Below are 7,500 nucleotides of genomic sequence, written 5' to 3' on the forward strand. Positions count from 1 at the left end.
TAAAGCTGTAGGTTTTAGAAATTAAATTATGTATTAAGTAATGTTGTACATTTAAGTAGAAAGTCTGTGTCCTGGGTAGTTTCCTGTTAAAACTGTATTTACTGTATCCTACAGTACAAACTGTTTCAAACTTTGTTAAAAGTCTTTCTTCTGGCCACGCCCATCTGTGATGTCACAAGAGGGGTCTCAGCTGTACCCTCCACGTCTTGAGTAACGCGTTTAAACCACAAAGGGAATAAGACGCAGTGACTTAAAGCAGCGTTTCCACATTTAACGGGTCGATCCTCCGGCTCAGGTGGAAAAGATGAACGAAGGCCTGAAGAACACGTTCACAGAGACGCATAAACCCGTCCACACGTCTGCACACTAATTATCTGTTTACCCTCGCTCTGCTTTGAAAGACAGACGCTCTTTACTGGGGGGAGCAGGGCTAAAATTACCCTGCATGCATCTGCTTGTCCCTGTAATGCATCTCTGTTCGTTCAGACTCCACACAGTCTATAATAATAGAACCCCCCCCCCCCCTTCCTCTGCTCTCCCCGGGGCCTTGAATCACTTCCTGAGCAAAAGCAAATCACAGAGTCTGAGCAGGACCAGGACCTCAGCTTTAACACCCCTCAGAGGTCCGGTCCACCCAGCACAATTCCCACAGTGGTTTTCCTTTTCTTCCCACAGGACAGGAAGTGCTTCGTCATGTCAGTTTACAGTCGGGGTCAAAAATCAAAAGGTCCTCACAGCCAATCAGCTTCGACACAACTGGAAGTTATGAGTGACAGCGAGGACCAGAGTCCAAGCAGGAAATCCACGTTCTAACAAATCAGCGCCGACCAGGAACCACGACCCGGGTCAAGTGAGGCCACATTCATGACATCATCGCCGTGTGACAACATTAATCCGACTTTATGGAACCCAAACAATGACACAAACGAGATGAGTTTACTGCAACACACACACACACACACACACACACACACACACACACACACACACAGCAGTATCAGCTTTCATTCACCAGTTCACATGTACTGTGAGTTTAGAGGGTCTGCTTTACATGTATTCTCTTGAAGAAGATCTTCCTCGTCGTCACTGTTTGGTTCATGGTGTAAAAGGTTTAATTCAATCTTGAGAGGTAAAAAGTGAAGTTTACATGTTGTACTACTGTGTAAAAAGAGATGAAATAATAAAAGTAAAAATGAACACGTCACATTAAACCTTTGATAACTACGAGAACTACGAGCGGCTCTTGAACGCAGCGTGTGGAGGAGACGTGGACCTGTCCTCTCGAAGCCTTCTCTGCTGACCGGGACGGGGCTTTGACAAGTGGACGTCTTTGTGAACCGGGTCGTGTGAATTTTTGGTTATTTCAACAGCCGACGCTCAAAAGAACTCTCAAGATGTTGAAGGGTCCTTGAATGCACCTGCTTTCAACTGCAGCGCCACACAAAAGCAGAAAGCAGCAGTCTGAGACCCGTTCTGACTTCCTGTCTGTGGATCCTTTGAGGTCCACACAGACCTGATAAGAGAACCGGCGCCTCCATGTTGACTTCTACACCGGCCGATTGTATCTGAGCAGCCGCTGATCTCCCTTTGTTTAGTCGGAGCCGATTCACATTTCCTAATCTGAAGGACGAGTAAACGCACCGAGCTTCATTCTGTAAGTTACACTCTGTGTGCGTTCAGGGACACTCCGACAGATGAGCTTCGAGACCGGGCTTAAATACGTCTTCTGGCTTTGATTTCTCTTCTGACACATCGGAGAGTTGAGCGTTGGCTGCACAACTAATTAAAGAAAAACCAAACCCCGGGTGTCCGAGTGTCCTTGAAAGCAGCATTAGGAACTTTACGTTTCCTTTGCGTGCTGCGTTCACTGCCTCCGGGCCAGAATGAACCCGGTGGAAAAGAGCCGCCGATGGAGCTGTAATTACCGACCGCGCAGCGCTTCCTGTTGACGTCGTCGCCTCTCGAGAAGGTTTGATCCAGGTGTTCAACAACAAGCGCGGAGAATAAAAAGGTCGAGCTGGAACACGACGGAGCGGCTTCCACTCAGTCCTTCAGGCCCATGGAGTCCAGGTACGTTTACCCCGATCAGAACCACATCACCGCGGTGGAGCTCCAGAGAGTCTGACCTCTAAAATAACTCAAAAAACTCCCCTTCAAAATAAAACACAGGCATTAAAACATATTCTATCTGGACATGTTTTCATTCTGATGTTTTCACTGACGATTTCTTCTTCACGTCTTTTTCTTTTATTTGTTGCTTTAATTTAGAAAAAAAGATTTAAAAAACCTGAAAAAAACTCTGATATTTATTCTGAACTAAAATAATTAATTAATGTCTGAGTTTTATTTTTCAATTACTTTAAATGTTAAATGTTAACAGAACAGAGAACATTACAATCAGACTAAAAACACATGTTTTTATAATAATAACACTATAAACTACTGGCAGTTTAAAACAGTAAAAACAGTCATGACTGCTTCACTACTTCCAGGCTTCATGAGACACAAAACCAACTGATCCTCCTCATCCTCCTCATCAGCAATAAAAGACACAACACATCATCTGACAACGTTGCCGGAGACAACTGCTCTTTTTAAACCTCTAAAAAAGGAACAAAGAATTCAACACATAATTCTAAAGTCACAGCTTCATCCGGCCCCCACATGGCAGCGTTCTAAAGTCCGGCAGTGACCCTGAACGCACCGCAGGCCTTTTAATTAGCTCGCGGTGACAAGAACGTGGAACGTTTGTTCTTCAAAGTGACGACGTGTGATGAGAGAACAAACACAGAGCGGCAGCTTCACCGTCAGCAGCTGTTTCAGTTTAAACATGAAGCGGGTTCTTCTTCATCATCATCATCATCATCATCATCAGTCACACGAGGATCTAGGATCTCTAGAAACCCCCACGATTCAGAGGGCTCAGGTGTGACCTCCATCTTTGTTCGTAGAAACACCAAAATATAAACTGTCTCTGATCACCGCAACTAACATCATCCATCGCCCGTTGTTCTCCTGTCGCCCCGTTGTTCATCCGTCGGCGTTGTTCATCCGTCGGCGTTGTTCATCCGTCGCCCGTTGTTCATCCGTCGTTGTTGTTCATCCGTCGCCCGCTGTTCATCCGTCACCGTTGTTCATCCGTCACCGTTGTTCATCCGTCGCCCGTTGTTCATCCGTCGTTGTTGTTCATCCGTCGTCCGCTGTTCATCCGTTGTTGTTGTTCATTCGTCGTTGTTGTTCATCCGTCGTCGTTGTTCATCCGTCGGCGTTGTTCATCCGTCGTTGTTGTTCATTCGTCGCCGTTGTTCATCCGTCGCCCGTTGTTCATCCGTCGCCCGTTGTTCAGCCGTCGCCGTTGTTCATCCGTCGCCGTTTTTCATCTGTCACCTACTGTTCGTCCGTTTTATCCATCCATCCATCCTTTCTGTCCGTCTGTCTGTTTATCTGTCCGTCCGACATTCGTAAAACAAAAAGATTTAACTTTCATTTACTTTCAATTGTTCAGAGACTCGTCCCTCTCAGTCTGTAGAGATTTTTAGACCCGACAGAAGAGACAGAGACATCAGAGACATCAGTGCACTGTGGGAAACCCCAGCAGAGATTTTCTCGAGCTGCTCCTCATCCTCATCGTCGTTCTCAACCCGTCATAAAAGAACAAGTCCCCGTACTTTCCTCTGGAGCTTCCAGCTGCTGTAAATTACACCAGCGGGGGGGGAGTGTGTTGGGGGGGGGGGGGGGGGGGGGGGGGGGGGGGTGTTCATCTGGTCCGGACTCATTGTTTTGAGGAATGAGCTCAGCGTGGGAAACAGTGGGAAACAGACTGAGAGCTGCACAGCTGGACTGTCTTTAACCAGGAACAAGCCTCCACTGAGTTTTAATAAAGTTTAATTCAAACTGTCCCTGTTCAGACAGCTGTCCTCACCGGACGTCCTCCAGCAGCTCGTCTCAAAGCACAACTTTAGAATCAATGAATCCTTTAAGAACGTTACTGCTCAGTAATAGAACGCTCAGTGTTACTATCATACGTTCTATTAGACACTGTGCTAGTATCACTTCTTATATACTTCTACTCTTTATTTATTTACCTTACTCTGTTTTATTTTGCATTAATGTCAGTAATACTTCTTTTACACGTGATAATTGTTATTCTATTGTTCTTATGTAAATATTGTCATTGTTCTTATATGTTGATGTTCATTATTATTCTATTGTTAGTATGTTTATTATTATTATATTGTGTTCATATTTGTATGTATATTTTATAGTTTTTTCTTATTCTTCTGTTGTATTCTTTAATAAAACTAATAATTTGATTTAATCAACTTTTCCTGATTCTAAAAGACTTAAACTTTTATGAAGTTAGATGTTGAGACTGAAACAGAACATCTGTGTTTAGTGAATCCAGATGAATGTCTCCGTCCATCGGCAGCTTTCTGAAACGAGTCGAGACACGTCGTCTTCAAAGAGCCCCAACGCTCAGAAACACGAGCCGACTTCAGCTCCTCAAACACACCACGCTCACACGGGACACGTTAAAAAGACAACTGTACGTCCACACGGACACGTTGAAAAGACAACTGTACGTCCACACGGGACACGTTGAAAAGACAACTGTACGTCCACAAGGGACACTTTAAAAAGACAACTGTACGTCCACACGGGACACGTTGAAAAGACAACTGTACATCCACAAGGGACACTTTGAAAAGACAACTGTACGTCCACACGGGACACTTTAAAAAGACAACTGTACGTCCACACGGGACACGTTGAAAAGACAACTGTACGTCCACAAGGGACACTTTGAAAAGACAACTGTACGTCACACGGGACACGTTAAAAGGACAACTGTACGTCCACACAGGACACGTTGAAAAGACAACTGTATGTCCACACGGGACACGTTGAAAAGACAACTGTACGTCCACACGGGACATGTTACAAAGACAACCGTACGTCCACACGGGACACGTTGAAAAGACAACTGTACGTCACACGGGACACGTTGAAAAGACAACTGTACGTCCACAAGGGACACTTTGAAAAGACAACTGTATGTCCACACGGGACACGTTGAAAAGACAACTGTACATCCACACGGGACATGTTACAAAGACAACCGTACGTCCACACGGGACACGTTGAAAAGACAACTGTACCGTCTCAACAAACTGTTGCAGAACCACTTCCTGTTGGAGGTTCACTGAAAGGTGACATCCCACCGTCAAACTCTGCTGTTTAAGTACGAGGACTCAATTACCCAGAAGTCCAAGAGGAGGTTCTGACTTCACCGGCGACCAAACTGACAGGAGACTCAGCTGGTGGCGATCAGACGCTCACTTCCTGTCTCGGCCTCAGACAGAAACCTATTGACGATCAGCACCGTCTACGATGATTCCGCTCAGGGTGAATCAAGTTTAATTATAACTTCACGATCGGTCCGAGCTCTAATCCCGACGATGAAGAAGAAGAAGAAGACGACCCGACGATGAAGAAGACGACCGGAGGACAGAAGTCGGCGTGTCATTAAAATCATTTTCATTAGAGGAGTCGAGCACCTGAGGCTCCAGAGACGGCAGCGTGACCCAACCTCTCAGGAATGTGAGCGCCGGTTGAGCAGCAGGCCTCAGGTATTTAAAACAGAAGACCGAGACGACGCCTTCCGATTGGTCGACTTCAGAACCTCCGAGAAACGTCCAAAGACAGAAAACACATTCATGATGTCTGTCAGCTGGCTGGTCGAGTAGCTCACTATTAGTGAAATCTCATTCTAAAAACCACCTACTCAAGGCACACTTACCAGAGCTTTCAGCCACATCTTGTGGTCTTCACCAGCAGGTGTTTTACTTTCATTTTTCTTTTACGTAACGAGGAAACAGATTCTCTGTTTTCTAAACCCACAGCTGAGCATCATTCTGAGGAGGACCATGAGATGCCACTGAAAGCTCAGGAAAAAAAGGCGAGTAAGAGGACGTTTCAGGATTTCTAGAGAGGCTTTTAGAGACACTCAGTAAGACCACGAGTCCAACGTCTCCCAGCAGAACGTCACAAAGCACCTGTGAACAAATCTGAGTGTTTAACAAACAAATGAATCACCGCTCCTCTCTTCTTCTTCTGTGGTTTCTCTTCACTGTGTTGTTAACTCTACCTTCTGTTTTCAACACGTCATTGTTAACTTTCTTATTGTCAAATCACATGATTTTCAGGATTAACAGTTTAAATCACATGTTCCTTAAACTCTGCTCGAAGTCATAAAAATGTCTCGTTTTGTCCGACACGACCGCCCAGAACCAGAAGAGGATCCGTCAATCACGCTAACATGCTAACATGTGATCATCGCGCTAACATGTGATCATCACACATGTGACCAACAATCACTGTAAACATCTGCTGAATGTACCGATCGTTCTCCTCCGAGTGTCAAACATCGTCTCCACATCTCTCACTTCACAAAGCAGACGTCAGACCAGCTGTCTGTCCTATGAGAGACCAGCTGTCTGTCCCTGTGAGAGACCAGCTGTCTGTCCCCGTGAAATCAGCTGTCTGTCCTGTGAGAGACCAGCTGTCTGTCCCGTGAGAGACCAGCTTTCTGTCTCCGTGAAATCAGCTGTCTGTCCTGTGAGAGACCAGCTGTCTGTCCTATGAGAGACCAGCTGTCTGTCCCCAAGAGACCAGCTGTCTGTCCCGTGAGAGACCAGCTGTCTGTCCTCCAGTTACTGAAGCTACAGTCCAGGTGATGCGTTTGAGGGACACCAGGCTGCTTAACTTCACACCTCCAACAACCAGAGAGTCAGAGATGTTTGTCAAACAAACACACACACACACACACACACACACACACACACACAGGAACTATGTCCTCCATGATAAACTCCTCGTTCCACAGAGTGACTTTACATCACTCTAGAACTGTTCCTCCATCAGCTGCTTTCAGAGAGAAACACAACTCTTCACAGTAGAGTAAAGTAAAGTAAAGTAAAATAGAGTAAAGTAAAGTAGAGTAAAGTTAAGTAGAGTAGAGTAAAGTAAAGTTAAGTAAAGTAAAGTAGAGTAAAGTAAAGTAGAGAAAAGTAAAGTAGAGTAAAGTAAAGTAAGGTAAAGTAGAGTAAAGTAGAGTAGAGTAAAGTAAAGTAGAGTAAAGTAAAGTAGAGAAAAGTAAAGTAGAGTAGAGTGAAGTAGAGTAAAGTAGAGTAGAGTGAAGTAGAGTAAAGTAAAGTAGAGTAAAGTTAAGTAGAGTAAAGTAAAGTAGAGAAAAGTAAAGTAGAGTAAAGTAAAGTAAGGTAAAGTAGAGTAAAGTAGAGTAGAGTGAAGTAGAGTAAAGTAGAGTAGAGTGAAGTAGAGTAAAGTAAAGTAGAGTAAAGTTAAGTAGAGTAAAGTAAAGTAGAGAAAAGTAAAGTAGAGTAAAGTAAAGTAAAGTAGAGAAAAGTAAAGTAGAGTAAAGTAGAGTAGAGTGGAGTAAAGTAGAGTGAAGTAGAGTAAAGTAAAGTAGAGTGAAGTAGA

At 44.6% G+C, this 7,500-nt stretch overlaps 1 protein-coding gene across 1 annotated transcript in view; it reads right to left on the reverse strand.

Annotated features, from left to right (window-relative positions):
• The window catches only part of lamc1 (laminin, gamma 1), a 40,745-nt gene that overhangs the window by 32,178 nt on the left and 1,067 nt on the right, over positions 1-7,500 (reverse strand).

Source organism: Cebidichthys violaceus, unplaced genomic scaffold, assembly GCF_023349555.1.
Source record: "Cebidichthys violaceus isolate CVI_PGR_0920_01 unplaced genomic scaffold, fCebVio1.0.p SCAF_38, whole genome shotgun sequence".
NCBI lineage: Eukaryota > Metazoa > Chordata > Actinopteri > Perciformes > Stichaeidae > Cebidichthys > Cebidichthys violaceus.